At 37.2% G+C, this 20,311-nt stretch overlaps 1 protein-coding gene across 10 annotated transcripts in view; it reads left to right on the top strand.

Annotated features, from left to right (window-relative positions):
- Positions 1-20,311, top strand: part of HDAC9 (histone deacetylase 9) — a 986,654-nt gene that overhangs the window by 771,096 nt on the left and 195,247 nt on the right. The window lies entirely within an intron of this gene.

Raw genomic sequence — 20,311 nt, 5'->3', positions numbered from 1 at the left:
TACAACTGTCTCTCCTCTAAACCATGCTGAACTCTTCATCCCTGATACTACTATATACTTTTAGTCAAAGTCCTGATGATATTTTAAAAATAACTTAGATGAGAAAGAATGCTTCCTGAAACAAATTCCAGTCTCAAATGTAGCATTTACTTGTAAAGTGTTTTATTGCTGTATAACCACCTCAATATTTAAAGTATAGAACAAATAATATGTAATGGAAACAAATCTTCCTACTCATTTATGTTTGTTTTTTATCTTTTGATAGTATTAAATTTGATACCTGCTGATTTACATATAATGCAGATGTTTCTTTTGTTTCAATTTCTGCAAAAGACACTGTTTGGCTTTTTGACAGCAGTGTTCAAATCACACATATCATACACACTTGGAGAACATAAGTATTTTACACCTTCATAATTTTATATAGCAGAAAATTTCATACACACACACACACGAACTTATGAAATGAAAAGTCCAGGCAGTTGAGTTGGTGTTCTTTCTACATAATGCTATATAATTTAATTTCTTCGCTTGAAGTTTTGATTCAGTTGCCTAGTTTTAACTGACTTGACCAGTTTAATTGTTGGTAGCTATTCTTATTAGAGTGTATGGCCATGGAGAATTAGAATTAAATACAAAAATAAAATTTACAATTAGAGGAAGAATAATATGGCCAAAGTTAAAAATCATCTATGTGAAGAACCTAGACATTTTAATAATAGTTATTATATGTACATTGCTCGTCCTAAGTTTTTGAAACTTCATACATATAATTGAATACATGTATGTATACACCAAAGATATTGGGACTATTAGATCCACTATTGAGTGAATGAGAATCTGCTGTAGTAAGATATGAGCATTATGACAAAAGTGGTATTATCATGGGGCATTTGTTGATAACAGTCTTTTTCTTCCAGTATCATCTATGCTCGAGTCTTGATCACTACTATTATCTTACTGTTATTATAATATCATACTGTTTCAGTTACTATTATAATCTCATACTATTATTTTGTACTAGTGTCTTAGAATGGGCTTCCCAGATGGCTCAGTGGTAAAGAATTTGCTGGCCAGTGCAGGAGATGCGGGTTCAATCCCTGGATGAGGAAGATCCCCCAGAGGAGGAAATGGCAACCCACTCTAGTATTCGAGCCTGGGAAATCCCATGGACAGAGGAGCCTTGCAGGCTACAGTTCATGGAGTCACAGAAGAGATGGACATGACTTAATGACTAAACAACAAAAATCTTCTTTGAAGGCTCTGATCATTTGTCTTTAAAAGTTTTTTTTTATTTTTTTCTTCTTAACCTATTGGCAGGACAGCAGTGGAGATGCAGACGTTGAGAACATACTTGTGGACATGGGGCAGGAAGGAGAGGGTGGGGTGAATGGAGAGAGTAGCATGGAAACATATATATTACCATATGTAAAATAGATTGCCAATAGGGAGCTCAAACTAGTGCTCTATGACAACCTAGGGCAGTGGTCTGGGGTGAGAGATGGGAGGGAGGTTCAAGAAGAAGGGAACATATGTGCACCTATGGCTGATTCATGTCGATGTACAGCCAAAACCAACACAATATTGTAAAGCAATTATCTTTCAATTAAAAATAATTTTTTAATGTATTTATTTTTTGGTTCTTAAAATAGCAACAAGTTTTCTTTTGCCCTAATTCTTTTTTTTTCCCCCAGAAAATTTTCAAACTGAGGTTCTATTTACATGATGAAAAAAATACTTGATTTTTTCTTTTTTTTTGGTCACTGTGGTCCAAAAACCAGTCATGTTTCAAAGAGTGCAGAGAATTGAATTGTTGGGCCTTGTATCAACTGAAACTGCTGATTGATAAACAAATTGCTTTCAGTAGGTTATTAATGCCTTACCAAGACCCACATCTTGATGATTCCTACCCCCATACCCCAGCAAAAATTTCTTCATAGTGGATCCATTGTTGTTATTTTCATACAGGGCTCAACTTAAATTATGTGTAATGTAAGTACAATCAAGTGCTCCGTCTCCTTTCCACCAGGAGACTGTTTTTTTCATGACTGTATTTATTCCTATCTATAGCCACATCTTTGCCAGGCTCAAGGCTGTGGGCAGTATGGGCCACAGATGCCAGACTTCCTATGAACTGGTTTCCAGTGCTGTCATCAAGCTCTTCCCCTCTGGATTCTTCAGGGAGCAGGGGCTGGCAGCTGTGCATATGCTTTGGGGTCTACCATTCAGTTAAATTGCTAATGCTGGACTCCTGTTTTCCTGGCTCCCTTGAGTTCACTCAAAGAAACAAAATGGTATTCCCATATGTCCCTTATTGTTTTTTTGGCAAATCTCCCTACCTCCTTTAACCTCTCAGATTCTAGAATGGAAGAGACAAACTTTCTTTGTGAAGCTTCCTTCCCTCAGAGGCTGTAGACGAATAGCACTGATTCTAAAGCAAACTCATTTTAGAATGTCTTTTCTGAGGCTTAAGTTGACTAATTCTAAGGACTATAATAGTGTATTTGTAAACATGCATCCCAGTGAACTGAAGTTAAAGGCAACCTGAAATGATTTACTAATTTGAATGTCAAATTTTAGAATTGGTTCTGGGGGATCAGTGGGTAAAGTGTCTGCCTGCCATGAGGGAGACCTGGGTTCGATCCCCAGGTTGGGATGTTTCCCTGGGGAACGAAATGGCAACCCATTCCAGTACTCTTGCCTGGAAAATTCCATGGACAGAGGAGCCTGGTAAGCTACAGTCCATGGGATTGTGAAGAATCACAAATGACTGAGTACCTTTACTTCTCAGTTATTATATAAGCTACCCATTAATGAGTGTTCAGGCATTCTGCACTATAGTGTTTTATCCTCATATTCCTGTTAATTGATTCTTGTCAAAAAGAATCATAAAACTGGATTTTAAATTTTTATCTAGAAAATTAACAGTAAAGCTGTTATATAGCACTTATTAGAGATTTGTGAAATTAAGTGGAAGTGGATAAAGTCTAGCATTTGTTAGTAATACATTCCTAAGATGATATAGTTTGATGCCCTCTCTCTTTCTGATAAAGACAGAGACATAATTTAGTAGACATAATGCATTTCTTTTTACTTCTAAGAAGATTATATTCCAAAAATTTAAAGATGGGAAAGGGGACTCTTTAGCTTTCACATGGTTGTTGCCATACTATAATTCATGTGGAACGATTTCATTGCAGATACTAGTGTAGCTGAAGGAAAGGACTCAGAATACACCAAAGATAGGTAAGTCACAAGGTGATAGAGAATTCTGATGGACACTTTTGCATTATTCAGCTCTACCTAACAGAATTCAGGGATGTCTTTGGGGAAATCCTTATAAATGAAATGCTTAACAAGATGAGCAGTATTAGTTATATTTTAAATCCTGTTACAACGAATATCAACAAATACAACAAATATCATTACCCAGCTCCCCCTGCCAAAACAAAAAAAGAACAACAATAACAAAAAACCCAAGCAGATATAACAGACAACCCAATTAATTCAAGTAATGATTTTTAGAAACAAAATTTTAGTATAAAGGAGAACGTTAGTATCTTCTATCCAATTAAATCTTTTAAAAGCATTATGTCTTTACCATGTTTTCTGATTTCCTGATCTTTGTATCTTAATCTTAATCTAACTTAATATATAGAACCAGGAGTTTACTACTATATATAATTTTTAAATGTGTGAAGCCAGCTAATACATACTTACTTTCATTACTCTTTTGATCTCTCATCAGGTAAAAAGACCTTTACACTTGGCAGGCACATTTACTGAGATGTTAAAAAAGGCACTTATAAGCAAAGAAATTTGTTGGAAGATAAATTATGCTATCCTAGTATTGTCATGCAAATTACAGGTTCTAGCTGCTTTTAGCTCTTGTTTTTTACTAGAGCCAAATAGCTTATACACTGATATATTTAATAATTATTGTTATTATTGGATATCAAAATAGGTTAAAATATTTCCAATTATTTAAAAAATCAGCCTACATATAAGAAATGTTTCTTAAAGTTAGTTTTAAAATTGATAATGCATCAATACAACTCTGATATAGCTGGGATTTTGCCTTCAAATGAAGTATTTCAGGCACATAAATCACTGCCTATGAATTTCCAGTTCAGCAAATGTATTGGAAGTAATAATTCAACCATCACATCTTTATTTGGAATTTCATGCTATTGAGTTTTTCCATGCTGTGCTTGGTTTTGATACATATTATTTCACTGAGGATTGATACTTCCGTACATTTAGGAATACTTTAGTGGTAATACTTAGTCATTGGGAGGTAATTACTGAGCTCTGAATTAGCAGTGCACTTAAAGAGAAATTTTAAAAACAGAATTGCAATCAACCGGTCTGACATACTCAGTCTTTGGATAGGAGGCAGTTACATTATACATAAAACATTTTTCTCAGCAGGACAGATTTCTTTGTGTTTTGGTCTTGTAACTTCCTAAAACAGTTATATTTGAAATATTAAGTAAAAATATAATATTTGTTTTATATATTATAAAAAGAAACACAATCATCTAATTTTTTGTCACTCTATAAATATCTTATAGACTTTCTGTACTCTGTTTTACACTTATACTTTATAAAATAATTATTTTAATTAGAGGCGAATTACTTTATTGTAGTGGTTTTGCCATACATTGACATGAATTAGCCACAGGTGTACACATGTCCCCCATCCTGACCCCCTCCCGTCTCTCTCCCCATTCCATCCCTCTGGATTGTCCCAGTGCACTGACTTTAAGTGCCCTGTTTCATGCATGGAAGTTGGACTGGTCATCTGTTTCACATATGGTAATATGCATGTTTCAATGCTATTCTCTCAAATCATCCCACCTCGCCTTCTCCCACAGAGTCCAAAAGTTTGTTCTTTATATCTGTGTCTTTTTTACTGTCTCGTATATAGGGTTGTCATTACCATCTTTCTAAATTCCATATATATGCATTAATATACTGTATTGGTATTTTTCTTTTTGACTTACTTCACTCTGTATAATAGTCTCCAGTTTCATCCACCTAGTTAGAACTGATTCAAATGCATTCTTTTTTAAAACCTGAGTAATATTCCATTGAGTATATGTACCAAAACTTTCTTATCCATTTGTCTGCTGATGGACATCTAGGTTGTTTCCATGTCCTAGCTATTGTAAACAGTGCTGCAGTGAACATTGGGGTACATGTGTCTCTTTCAATTCTGGTTTCCTCAGTGTGTATGCCCAGCAGTGGGACTGCTGGGTGGTATGGCAGTTCTATTTCCAGTTTTTTAAGAAACCTCCACACTGTTCTCCATAGTGGCTGTACTAGTTTGTATTCCCATCAGCAGCATAAGAGGGTTCCCTTCTCTCCACACCCTCTCCAGCATTTATTTTTTGTAGACTTTTTTGATGGCAGCCATTCTGACCAGCATGAAATGGTACCTCATTGTGGTTTTGATTTGCATTTCTCAGATAATGAGTGATGATGAGCATCTTTTCATGTGTTTGTTAGCCATCTGTGTGTCTTCTTTGAAGAAATGTCTGTTAAGTTCTTTGGCCCATTTTTTTATTGGGTCGTTTATTTTTCTGGTATTGAAGTGCATGACCTGCATATATATTTTTGAGATTAATTCTTTGTCAGTTGCTTCGTTTGCTATTATTTTCTCCCATTTTGAAGGCTGTCTTTTCACCTTACTTATAGTTTCCTTCCTTGTGCAAAAGCTTTTAAGTTTAATTAAGTCCCATTTGTTTATTTTTGCTTTTATTTCCATTACTCTGGAAGGTGAGTCATAGAGGATCTTGCTGCAGTTTATGTCAGGGAGTGTTTTGCTTATGTTTTTCTCTAGGAGTTTTATAGTTTATGGTCTTATATTTCGATCTCTAATCCATTTTGAGTTTATTTTTGTGTATGGTATTAGAAAGTGTTCTGGTTTCATTCTTTTACAGGTGGTTGACCCGTTTTCCCAGCACCACTTATTAAAGAGATTGTCTTTTCTCCATTATATATTTTTGGCTCCTTTGTCAAAGATAAGGTGTCCATAGGTGCGTGGATTTATCTCTGGGCTTTCTATTTTGTTCCGTTGATCTTATTTCTGTCTTTGTGCCAATACCATACTGTTTTGATGACTGTAGCTTTGTAGTATAGCCTAAAGTCAGGCAGGTCGATTCCTCCAGTTCCATTCTTCTTTCTCAAGATTGCTTTGGCTATTCGAGGTTTTTGTATTTCCATACAAATTGTGAAATTATTTGTTCTAGTTCTGTGAAAAATACCATTGGTAGCTTGATAGTGATTGCATTGAATCTGTAGATTGCTTTGGGTAGTATACTCATTTTCACTATATTGATTCTTCCCATCCATGAACATGGTATATTTCTCCATCTATTTGTGTCATCTTTGATTTCTTTCATCAGTGTTTTATAGTTTTCTATATATAGGTCTTTCGTTTCTTTAGGTAGATATATTCCTAAGTATTTTATTCTTGTCGTTGCAGTGATGTATGGGATTGTTTCCTAAATTTCTCTTTCTGTATTGTGTATTAATTTTATATACTTTCTATATTCATTGATTAGCTCTAGTAATTTTCTGGTAGTCAAAATTAGTAAGTGGTTAAAGGGACTATTGCTATTAGAGGTAGTATTCATTTAAGCACTGGTTCATTGCTTATCTTTTAAAGTATATAAGTTATCTTTGCTTTTCACTTTTGGATTTGTTAACTCTGCTAAATGTTTTTTGTTTTTGTTTTTTACAATATGTTCTTACCTTTCTAGTTCGTTCTTATCTATGTTTATCTAATCTTATGATTAGCTCTTATTTTCCATGATTTCTGAAACCCAAATTACTCTATATTTATTGAAATTAGTAATGGTTCTTACTATCCATTGAATACCTACTAGGCATGGGGATGTTAGAGAGATAAAATATACATTTCTGCTCTGAGAGATGAAATATACATTTCTGTTCTCCATTCATCTGAACAAATGCAACAGGTAAAATGGTCAGATTATTTTGTAGTTTGCAAAATTTCAGTTCCTGTCAGTTCCATGACAATAAGCTGAGCTATGTGGAATAACTTGAACTTTGGACATGCTGATTAAAAAAAATGAATCTTAAAAATGATTCTAGTGATTTGCTTCCTACTTTCTCTTTACTTGCCTGGGGATAGTTTCACTATGCATATAAGGAATACACAAATCAGTTTGACATTTTGATAGATTTAACCAGAAAATGCAAATTTCCTCCATTATGAAAATAATAAAAAATGATTGAATTCCTTTCCATCTCATTCAGATTCACTTTACATATAGATAGTGTCATCAATTCCTTTTCTTGAATGTAACATGGCTATCTGTGGTAGCAAATAGTCTCCAGCATATCCTTGTAGGATTACACCAGAGAACATTCTTTTTCTCTTTAACGAAAGAGAAGCATCAATAGCTCATCTAAACAACTGCGTAATAGGAATGTGAGCACACATTATTTGAAATGATGTTCAAATACTGTCAAAGCTCTATGGTTAGTCATGTTCATGACTGAATAGAATGTAAAACTTGAAAAAACCTTTGAAAAATTAGATTCTTAAAATGAAAATTACATCACCATAAAATTGTTATTAATCTACAGAAAAGATCTTTGACATGTGTTCTCTCAGATTAACTTCTTGGTCTGCATAACTTTGAGTAAAGTATAGAGCAAAGAATTTTTTCACAGAGTAAACATAAATTCACAATTGTGTGGAATAATACGACATCTGTAGGTTTTCCTACTATACTCTGAGATGCTAATAAAATATAAGAGATTAAGAATATCATACACACTCCAGATTTTGAGAGAACAAAATATTTCTTCACAAAATGAAAATGACTATCTGTATTAGTATTAGTCACATTAGATGAGAAAATAATAAACCAAGCCCCTAAATACTTTATTGTATACACTACATTTTTTCATAGTTACATGTTTGTGAGACTAGTAGATTATTGAGGTCTTTGAAAATACAAAGCTTACGGGAAATACTGAAAAATACTCACTGAAGATATATGTTCATTTTTGTTGAAATATAGTTGATTTGCAGTGTTGTTTTAATTTCAGGTGTACAGCAAAGTTAATCAGTTATACATATTTCTACATTTTTTTAAGATTCTCTTCCTGTATAGGTCATTACAGAGTATTGAGTAGAGTTCCCTGTTCTGTAAGTAGGTCCTCAGTAGTCTACTTATGTACATTAGGCATCTGGTTCCATCACTTCATGGGAAATAGATGGGGAAACAGTGGAAACTGTGTCAGACTTTATCTTTTTGGGCTCCCAAATCACTGCAGGTGGTGACTGCAGCAATGAAATTAAAAGACGCTTACTCCTTGCAAGGAAAGTTATGACCAACCTAGATAGCATATTAGGAGAAGGCAATGGCAGCCCACTGCAGTACTCTTGCCTGGAAAATGCCATGGACGGAGGAGCCTGGTAGGCTGCAGTCCATGGGGTCGCTAAGAGTCGGACACGACTGAGCAACTTCACTTTCACTTTTCACTTTCACGCATTGGAGAAGGAAATGGCAACCCACTCCAGTGTTCTTGTCTGGAGAATCCCAGGGACGGGGGAGCCCAGTGGGCTGCCGTCTATGGGGTCGCACAGAGTTGGACATGACTGAGGCGACTTAGTAGCAGCAGCAGCAGCAGCAGCAGATGGCATATTGAAAAGCAGAGACATTACTTTGCCAACAAAGGTCTGTCTAGTCAAGGCTGTGGTTTTTCCAGTGGTCATGTATGGATGTAAGAGTTGGACTGTGAAGAAAGCTGAGGACCGAAGAATTGATGCTTTTGAACTGTGGTGTTGGAGAAGACTCTTGAGAGTCCCTTGGACTGTAAGGAGATCCAACCAGTCCATTCTAAAGGAGATCAGCCCAGGTTGTTCTTTGGAAGGAATGATGCTAAAGCTGAAACTCCAGTACTTTGGCCACCTCATGCGAAGAGTTGACTCATTGGAAAAGACTCTGATGCTGGACGGATTGGGGGCAGGAGAAAAAGGGGACGACAGAGGATGAGATGGCTGGATGGCATCAATGGACATGAGTTTGAGTGAACTCTGGGAGTTGGTGATGGATAAGGAGGCCTGGTGTGCTGGGATTCATGATGTCGAAAAGAGTCAGACAGGACTGAGCAACTGAACTGAACTGAATACTCCATTCTATATGTGTACCACATCTTCTTTATCCATCCTCTGATGATAGACATTTAGGTTTTTTCCATGTCATGACTATTGTAAATAGTTCTGCAACACTGGGGTATATGTATCTTTTGGAGTTATCATTTTATTAAGTTTTATGGCTACAAGTGGGATTATTGGGTTATGTGGTAATTCTATTTTTAGTTTAGTTTTTTAAGGAACCTCCATACTATTCTTCATAGTTGTTGTACCAGTTTATGTTCCCATCAAGAGTGAGGGTGGGTTCCCTTTTCTCTACATCCTCTCCAGTATTTATTAATTGTAGATTTTTTATGGTGTCCATTCTGACCAGTGAAAGATGATATCTCATTGCAGTTTTGATGTGCATTTCTCTAATAATTTACAATGTTGGATATATCTTCATGTGCCTCTTGGCCATCTGTTTGTCTTCTTTGGAGAAATGGCTATTTAGATCTGTGCATTTTTAAATTTGGTGGGGTTTTTTTTTTTTTTTGGTAATGAGCTACATGAGCTGTTTGTATATTTTGGAGACTAATCCTTTTTTGGTTGCTTCATTTGCAAATATTTTTTCCCATTCTGAAGGTTGTCTTTTTGCTTTGTTTCCTTTGCTGTGGAAAACTTTTAAGTTTAATTAGATCCCATTTTTGTTTTTATTTTCGTTACTGTAGGAGGTATATCCTAAAAGATATTGCTCTAATTTATGTCAAAGAGTGTCCTGCTTATGTTTTCCTCTGAGAGCTTTATATTACCCACTTTTATATTTAGATCCTTAATCCATTTTGGGTTATTTTTTTTGTATATTGTTAGAGTGTTATATTAATAATTTCATTAATTTACAGTAGCTTTCCAGTTTTCCTAGCACTACTTAATGAAGCAGCCTTTACTTCATTGTATATTCTTGCCTTCTTTGTCATAGATTAGGTGATCATAGGTGGTGTGGTTTTGTCTGTGGGTTTTCTATCTTGTTCCATTGGTCTGTATTTCTATTTTTGTGCAAGTATCATACTGTTTTGATGATTGTAGTGTTGTAGTATAGTCTGAAGTCAGGGAACCTAATTCTTTCAGTCCTGTCTTTCTTTCTCAAGATTGCTTTGGCTACGTGGGGTCTTTTGTGTTTCCATACAAATTGTGAGTTTTTTTATTTGTTCTAATTCTGTGAAAAATTCTATTGGTAATTTGATAGGCATTGCTTTGAATGTGTAGATTGTTTTGGGTACTGTAGTGATTTTCACAGTATTGATTCTTCTAATATAGAACATGGTATAGCTCTCCATATGTTTGTGTGGTCTTTGATTTTTTTTCACTGGCATCTTACAGTTCTAAGTATTTTGTCTCCTTCAGTTCAGTTGAGATGTTCAGTCTTGTCCAACTCTTTGCAGCCCCATGAATGGCAGCACGCCAGGCCTCCCGATCCATCACCAACCCCCAGAGTTCACTCAGACTCATGTGCATGGAGTCAGTGATGCCATGCAGCCATCTCATCCTCTGTGGTCCCCTTCTCCTCCTGCCCCCAATCCCTCCAAGCATCAGGGTCTTTGCAATGAGTCAACTCTTTGCATGAGGTGGCCAAAGTACTGGAGTTTCAGCCTTAGTGCCAGTCCTTCCAGTGAACACCCAGGACTGGTCTCCTTTTGGATGGACTGGTTGGATCTCCTTATAGTCCAAGGGAATCTCAAGGGTCTTCTCCAACACCACAGTTCAAAAGCATCAATTCTTCAGCACTTAGCTTTCTTCACAGTCCAACTCTCACATCCATACATGACCACTGGAAAAACCATAGCCTTGACTAGACAGACCTTTGTTGGCAAAGTAATGTCTCTGCTTTTTACTATACTATCTAAGTTGGTCATAATTTTCCTTCCTAGGAGTATCTTCGAATTTCATGGCTGCAGTCACCATATGCAGTGATTTTGGAGCCCAAAAAGATAAAGTGTGACACTGTTTCCACTGTTTCCCCATCTATTTGCCATGAAGTGATGGGACCAGATGCCATGATCTTCGTTTTCTGAATGTTGAGCGTTAAGCCAACTTTTTCACTCTCCACTTTCACCTTCATCAAGAGGCTTTTTAGTTCCTCTTCACTTCCTGCCATAAGGGTGGTGTCATTTGTATATCTGAGGTTATTGATATTTCTCCCGTCAATCTTGATTCCAGCTTGTGTTTCTTCCAGTCCAGCGTTTCTCATGATGTATTCTGCATATAAGTTAAATAAACAGGGTGACAATATACAGCCTTGATGTACTCCTTTTCCTATTTGGAATCAGTCTGTTGTTCCATGTCCAGTTCTAACTGTTGCTTCCTGACCTGCATATAGGTTTCTCAAGAGGCAGGTCAGGTGGTCTGGTATACCCATCTCTTGAAGAATTTTCCACAGTTTATTGTGATCCACACAGTCAAAGCCTTTGGCATAGTCAATAAAGCAGAAATAGATGTTTTTCTGGAACTCTCTTGCTTTTTTGATAATCCAGCAGATGTTGGCAATTTGGTTTCTGGTTTTTCTGCCTTTCCTAAAACCAGCTTGAACATCTGGAAGTTCACGGTTCATGTGTTGCTGAACCCTGGCTTTGGAGAATTTTGAGCATTACTTTACTAGCGTGTGAGATGAGTGCAATTGCGCGGTAGTTTGAGCATTCTTTGGCATTGCCTTTCTTTGGGATTGGAATGAAAACTGACCTTTTCCAGTCCTGTGGCCACTGCTGAGTTTTCCAAATTTGCTGGCATATTGAGTGCAGGACTTTCACAGCATCATCTTTCACAGGTAGGTTTATTCCTAGGTATTTTATTCTTTTTGATGTCATGGTAAATGGAATTGTTTTCTCAATTTCTCTTTCTGATTTTCTGTTGTTAGTGTATAGAAATGTAAGAGATTTCTCTGTATTAATTTTGTGTCCTTCAAATTTACCAAATACATGAATGAGTTCCAGAAATTTTCTGGTGGCATTTTCAGGATTGTCTGTGTATGGACAAACCATGAGAATTTTATTTCTTCTTTTCCAATTTTTATTCCTTTTGTTTCTTTTTTGTCTCTGATTGCTGTGGCTAGAACTTCAATAAAAAAACAAAACTGTGTTTAATAAAAGTGTCAAGAGTGGGTGTCCTTGATGTTTCCTCAATTCAGAGGAAATGCTTTCAGTTTTTCACCATTGAGAATGATGTTTGCTGTGGGTTTGTCGTATTTGGCTTTTATTGTATTGTGGTGGGTTCCCTCTGTGCCTGTTTCTGGTGAGTTTTTATCATAAATGTTTGTTGAATTTTGTCAAAAGCTTTTTCTGATCTGTTGAAATGATCATATGGTTTTTATTCTTCAGTTTGTTAATGTGGTGTATCACATTGATTGAACTGCATATATTGAAGGATCCCTGCATTTCTGGGATAATTCCCACTTGATCGTGGTATGTGACCCTTTTAATGTGTTGTTGGATTTGGTTTGCTAGTATTTTGTTGAGGATTTTTGCACTTAAGTTCATCAATAATATTGACCTATAATTTTCTTTTTTGTGGTATCTTTGTCTGGTTTTGGTATCAGGGTGATGGTGACTTCATAGAAAGAGCTTCATAGAAAGCACTCCTTCCTCTGCAGTTTTTTGAAGAGTTTCAGAAGAACAGGTTTTAATCTCTCTCTAAATGTTTGATATAATTCACTGTGAAGCCATCTGGTCCTAGACTTTTCATTTGTTGAAAGTTTTTAATCACAATTTAAGTTTTAGGACATGTGATTGATCTATTCAGGTTTTCTTTTTCTCCTCGATGATATTTGTTCTTAAGCTAAGGGAAAACCTGGCTCCAGCAGTGTCATGCACAACAAATGTTTGTTCCAAACAATAAGGCAAAACAAATGCAAAGAAAATACAAAACAAATTTATTGTCAAGAGATGCAGAATCCAGTGTGAAAATCAAATAGTTCTATAAGGATAAAAAAAGTCATTTTTAAGCACTTTCCACAATAGTTCATCAAATGAAAGATTCCATTAATTTTAAGGAGCAAAATATTTTATGTGTTTCTCAGAAGATACTACTAAGTCTAATAGGCAGCCTCCTACAAAAATCTGGTATGCCAAAGCTGTAATCTTGAGAGACAAAGAATTTGTAGCTGAGGTGAAAGCAAAGGACCAGAGGGATTAAAACCAGGATAGTATATTCATAGGTTGTTTTATCATTCCTTGTGGATTGCTAGTCACTATGTAAGTCTACAGTCAGTGTGTACATCTAGAAAATAAAAAGGTGAACCAAGCCATAAGGTGATGACCCCACTGTGAGGAGCTGGGGTGTGGGACACTAAAGATATAAATCACAATAATCATAAATAATAAATCAGTCATACTAATTATTCTCAAAAAATGTTCGGCAGACCCCTAAGGGTACTTTATAGAGGAAACTGTTAGTGACCTATGGAGACTCAGGCATGGTTTTTCTGGGGAAGCAATGTTGGAGCCAAAATATGCAGACCAAGAGATATTATCCTGGTAGAAGGCAGGGATAGGTAAGAGGAGGACATTTCACACAGAACTAGGAGCATGTGCAAAGACTTATATCTAGGGCAACAAGGCTTATTGCTAGGGAAACACTGGAAGCAGCTAAAGACTGATGTAGCTGGAGTGAAGAAAGCAAAGTGGATGGTAGTACAAGATGAAGTTGAAAAGGTGGCAGAGGCCAGGTCATGCATGCAGTATTGTTGCTGTTGTTCGGTCGCTTCAGTCGTGTCCAACTCTGTGTGATTCCCATGCATTGCAGCCAACCATTCTCCTCCCTCCATGGAATTCTCCAGTCAGGAATTCTGGAGTGGGTTGCCATTTCCTTCTCCAGGGAATCTTCCCACATGAGGAATCGAATCTACATCTCTTGCATTGCAGGCAGATTCTTTTCCATATGGTATTGGTCACTAGTAAATGGGTAGATTTTATTATGGAAGGATGAGGAAGTTTTATTCTAATTGCTTCCATATACTAAGTTCAGTGGAAAGCAAAGTCTTCACAAGGTTAAAAGTGGAGTAAGGGTTAATGAAGATTTGAAGAAAGAGAAGAAGGTAGAAATACCATATGAGAGACTTGGAGAGTTAATCAACTAAGGAATATAGTATAATTCCTGGGCATCATGAAGAACCTACTGAAGTTTTAAATCATCAGTTTAAAGGAAGACCAGTTGTGTGGCTTTTATATATATTTTCGTGCAGGAAGGGAATGGCTACCCACTCTAGTACTCTTGCATGGGAAATCCCATGGACAGAGGAGCCTGGCGGGCTAGGGATTGCAAAGGCTCCAACATGACTGAGGAGCTAACACTTTCACTTTAGGTGCAGGAACAGAGCAGATGCAAGTTGTATTTAATCAGTTATAATTTTAACAGGAGAGTATGTTGAGGGAGGAAAAGGACAAAGCAACTAAAACTGTGTTATGGACTGAGTGTTTGTGTTCCTGAAATGTATATGTTGAAGCTGTAACTCCCCATGTGACTGTATTTGTAGAAAGCGTCTGTGAGAATATGTTAAAGGTTGCATAATTTCATGAGAGTGGGAACTTAATGCAGTACGGTTGGTACTCTTCTAAGAAATGGAGGAGGCACCAGAGTTTTCTCTGTACTTGTAATCATGTGCTTAGAGAATGGCCTTATGTGAGGACTCCAGGGGAAAAGGAGACAGATCCACAAGCCAGGAAGAAAGCTCTCAACAGAAACCAAATCATGCCAGAGGTTAATCTCAACTTCCGGACCCCAGAACTATGAGGAGTAAGGCAGGAAGACTGTGGGATTTTATTTTGGGAACCTGAGCAGACCAACATACTGGGGGAGTATGTTGGAGGGGAAAAGGGACAAGTTGTTTAAATTTACATGCAGAGAAGTAAATATAATGATGGGCTCTAAAGTCTCAGCCGTATTAGGAGGGAAATAAACGTGGTGGTGGGGATTGAATGATGTATTCAGTTCAGTTCAGTTCAGTTCAGTCGCTCAGTCGTGTCCGACTCTTTGTGACCCCATGAATCGCAGCACGCCAAGCCTCTCTGTCCATCACCAACTCCCAGAGTTCACTCAGACTCACGTCCATCGAGTCAGTGATGCCATCCAGCTATCTCATCCTCTGTCGTCCCCTTCTCCTCCTCCTCCGTCCCCAATCCCTCCCAGCATCAGAGTCTTTTCCAATGAGTCAACTCTTCGCATGAGGTGGCCAAAGTATTAGAGTTTCAGCTTTAGCATCATTCCTTCCAAAGAAATCCCAGGACTGATCTCCTTCAGAATGGACTGGTTGGATCTCCTTACAGTCCAAGGGACTCTCAAGAGTCTTCTCCAACAACACAGTTCAAAAGCATCAATTCTTCGGTGCTCAGCTTTCTTCACAGTCCAACTCTCACATCCATACATGACCACTGGAAAAACCATAGCCTTGACTAGACGGACCTTTGTTGGCAAAGTAATGTCTCTGCTTTTGAATATGCTATCTAGGTTGGTCATAACTTTTCTTCCAAGGAGTAAGCGTCTTTTAATTTCATGGCAGCAATCACCATCTGCAGTGATTTGGGAGCCCCCAAAAAATAAAATCTGACACTGTTTCCACTGTTTCCCCATCTATTTCCCATGAAGTGATGGGACCAGATGCCATGATCTTCGTTTTCTGAATGGTGAGCTTTAAGCCAACTTTTTCACTCTCCTCTTTCACTTTCATCAGGAGGCTTTTTAGTTCCTCCTCACTTTCTGCCATAAGGGTGGTGTCATCTGCATTTTTGAGGTTATTGATATTTATCCCGTATATTGTACGTCCAAAGTTTAGTAAGGCCAAAGAATTGGAAATCCCAGTGCAGTTGAAGCTTCAACTGGAAAATAGGGGAGCAGGGTATTTGACATTGAGATTTTGGAAGAGATGTTATTATTTATTGGCAATGGCGAGGTCTAGGAGTATGGCTGTAAACAGAAGACAGGTTTATGGAGCAAGGAGTCAGAGAACTAAGAAATCAGGATATTGAATGGATTGTCCGTGTGCTTATTGAAATCACAAATTAACAGAGGAGTGATGGAGACAAAGGCAGGAATTCAAAAGGTAAAATATGCAAGGAATGTATATACATATAAGTACAGAGATCTGAATGATCTTTAAAAGCAAAATCAACAGGAATCAGTCATGAATTAAAATGAGATAGAGGAAAAATTGGCTTCTCAGGTAGCTCAGCTGTTAAAGAATCTGCCTGCAATAAAGGAGCTGCAGGAGATGTGGGTTTGATCCCTGGGTTGGGAAGATCCCCTGGAGAAGGGTATGGCAACTCACTCCAGTATTCTTGCCTGGAGAATCCCATGGACAGAGGAGCCTGGTGGGCTACAGTCCATGAGGTTGGAAAGAGTCGGATTTGACTTAGCACTAAGCACAGAACATATCAGAGGGTGAATAGGGAGAGGGAGCCATTAAGGATACTCATTGGTTCATGACTTGAGCTGCAGGATGAATCATGGTATCACTGGTAAGTTAGACAAGGCTGGGAGAAGGTCAGTAGTTTGAACTGGATGTTCTAAATTGGAAGTGCTCTTGGGATATCCCAGTGAATATAAGTAAGTAGCCTGGTATTTTGGTCTGATGCTTAGAGCAGGGTTCATCCTGGAAATAAAAATCTGTGAAATATTGGATGATGGGTAGTAATTGAGTTCCATGAGAGTTGTGACATTGTTTACAAAGTAAGTATAGAGAGAGGAGGAGCCTAAAACTTGGGCCTGAGTAACTTCAGTATTTAATGAGCAGATTGAGAAGTGTGATCCTTAAGGGACACTGATTCAGGAGTGGAGAGATAAGGAAACCAGGAGGAAATGCCGTCACAGAAGACAAAGGAAAGAGACCGTTTTAAAAAGGAAGAGACAGCAAATAGCGTTGAAAGCCAATGAGAGACTAAGTAGGCTGAGAGCATAAAAATGTCATTATTTAGTGACATAGAGGCTATTAGTGACCTTGATAAGAGCTTCTTTAGTGAGCCAATGGGGGCGCAAGATCTATTAGAGATAGGTGACTGAAGCAGAGGTAAAGAAAAGACAAAAAGAGAAAGCGGGATGGACCACCTTTTCAAGATTTTTAGCATTAAAAGGGGAAGAAAAGGAGTGTGACAGTAAAGATTAATGGAAGTAAGGATGGAGATACATATTATGTGTGTGTGTATTTGTATTATCTTAGTTAACATATATGTATATAATTTTATTTTCAAGATGGCATGAACTTGAGCCTATATAAATTTTAATGAAATGAATACAATTGGGAATTTTAATACAAATTTAATATGTTATTGGGGAAAACACTAAATGATAGTGGAAAAGTAGGAGGGGATGTCATTCTAAGCACAGTTTTAGAGAGAGATTCTAAGAGAACTGGCAGTCCTCTAGTGCAACAAGAGGGAAAGAGAGCTGGATTGCCCCAGGACTCAGTCATCTACTTTTGTTCTGTTTGCTTTCTGGGTGATCTAGTCCTTTTTTCTATAAGAGTGTTGTTGGGGGTTGGCACAGTGGGCTTCACGTTCCCAAAGAAGCCAAGAGAAGGGAGAACACAAAGTTCCATCTGGTGCTGCAGGCAGGCTGGTGAGATGTGAGAGAGAAAATAGCTGCCACCTGACCAGAGTATGGGAGAAGCAGCCTTTCCAACTTTCAGCTAAGAAAATGCAGGGGCAGGGCCCTCAGAAAAGACTGGGAAAATGTAGGGGACTTCTCCATTCCTGAGAATGGAATTAGAGAGTGTGGGTACATCATGAGGAGTAAGGAAATATTTGTTATTGGCAAGAAGATAATTTTCAGTCTAAAACCAAGCAGTTCAGTAAAGTGGTAGAGGTTACTGAAGAAAACTATATAGTGAAAGGCAGACCTTTTGTTCAAATTTGGCTGTAAGGGAAAAGAGGAAGATGGAAATAAATTCTATTAATAAATTTTATTTGTCTTCTGTAATCTAGCTAGTTACCTGTACAATTTCACTTCCATTTTGTTCCTTACTGTGACCTCTATTCAGGTTGATTATCTGTACATAATGTTTTTGAAAATCCTTTTTTCTGAACTATTTTTCATTTATGCTTTCCCCCTGCTCAGAATATTAGTTAAGTCCTTTTTCACCTTGTGAACACGACTCTACTCGTTAGACCCTTTAAAATTTACCTTTCAACCTTCTCTTTGTTTTATGTTTTTTCACTCTGGAATGATTGATGTTTGTTGTAAAATCATTTGGAAAATACTTGAAATGTTTAAGTAAATATAACCCACATAATATCATCACACAGATAGATCATACTGTATATATTATTTTTAACACTAATACTTCTAAAATTGCTGTCTTTTCTGTTCTGCTGAATATTTGTAACAACAAAATTGTAATGACTGTCTTAATATTCTGTTGTATGGATGGACCATATTTCATTTAAACATTTGCCTAATATCAATTAACTTAGATAATTTTCATTTTACTTATTGTAAATAAAACATGATCTTTTACACAAACATTTGTCTACACAATAACACCGTTAGGGCAAAAATCCTTAAAGTAGTAATAGATTACTAATTCAAAGGGTAAATGTTTTATAAAGGCTCTAAATGTATAGAGGCAGATTGTCTTCCAGAAAGACTATAATAAGTTATCTTCCTGCAAACAGCATTTATGAAAATATAGGTACCACCCCGTGGAGTAGTTTTAAAAGTTTTAATTTCTTAAGTGGAAAAATGGCTTCGTATTGGGATTTTCACCTGCTTTTATTTGATTACTAATTAAGGTGAATATTTTTTCTTATAGTTATTAATTGTGGCATGTCTTCTTTCTACTGTCTAGTCATACCCTTCACACATAAAACATAACATTCTAATTTAATTATAAAAGACCATTAGTATTAGCCTAATTATAAAATTTTGTTCAGTTCAGTTCAGTCCCTCAGTCGTGTCCGACTCTTTGCGACCCCATGAATCGCAGCACGCCAGGCCTCCCTGTCCATCACCAACTCCCGGAGTTCACTCAGACTCACGTCCATCAAGTCAATGATGCCATCCAGCCATCTTATCCTCTGCTGTCCCCTTCTCCTCCTGCCCCCAATCCCTCCCAGCATCAGAGTCTTTTCCAATGAGTCAACTCTTCGCATGAGGTGGCCAAAGTACTGGAGTTTCAGCTTTAGCATCATTCCTTCCAAAGAAATCCCAGGGCTGATCTCCTTCACAATGGACTGGTTGGATCTCCTTGCAGTCCAAGGGACTCTCAAGAGTCTTCTCCAACAACACAGTTCAAAAGCATCAATTCTTCAGCACTCAGCTTTCTTCACAGTCCAACTCTCACATCCATACATGACCACAGGAAAAACCATAGCCTTGACTAGACGGACCTTTGTTGGCAAAGTAATGTCTCTGCTTTTGAATATGCTATCTAGGTTGGTCATAACTTTCCTTCCAAGGAGTAAGCGTCTTTTAATTTCATGGCTGCAACCACCATCTGCAGTGATTTTGGAGCCCCCAAAAATAAAATTTTATTACATGATAGTTATATTACCTTGTATTATATTTGTTGTTATTTTCACCCTAACTACGTTTTCCCAATAAAGTATATTGCACATAATCTAATTCTTCATTCTCCGAAGTCATGTAGCACTCTAGAGAGTTTCACTCTACAATCTTGAAAATCACTCCCTATTGTCTTGTGTTGTTCACTAATAGTTTCTTTTTTGCTAATCTTTTTAGCCACAGAAATAGTGAGTTGCTTAAAAATAAAAATATAGAATATGTTTATCATTATTCCTAGGTTTGTAATTGGTATTGTGTCATTGACATCTAATTTGTTTCTGGGATTATCATTATGTAGGGCCTCCCTGGTGGTTCAGGCGGTAAAGAATCTGCCTGTAATTCAGGAGACCCAGGTTCAATCCCTGAGTCGGGAAGATGCCCTGGAAAAGGGAATAGTAACCCACTCCAGTATTCTTGCCTGGAGAATTCCATGGACAGAGAAGCCTGGCAGGCTGTAGTCCATGGGGTCACAAAGAGTCAGACACAACTGAGCAACTAACACAACAACAATAGGGCCATCAAAATACGTAGAAAATTAACTCATTGTATGTCAGTTACCATTATGTTCTAGAAAAATTTGTGTATATTTAAAGCTCGTGGGAATAGATTATTTTTCTTGGGAATATTTTTATGCTTGTAGTAAGATTTGGA

Source organism: Bos indicus x Bos taurus, chromosome 4 (genome assembly GCF_003369695.1).
Source record: "Bos indicus x Bos taurus breed Angus x Brahman F1 hybrid chromosome 4, Bos_hybrid_MaternalHap_v2.0, whole genome shotgun sequence".
NCBI classification, from domain to species: domain Eukaryota; kingdom Metazoa; phylum Chordata; class Mammalia; order Artiodactyla; family Bovidae; genus Bos; species Bos indicus x Bos taurus.
This window is presented reverse-complemented; position numbering and strand designations above follow the sequence as displayed.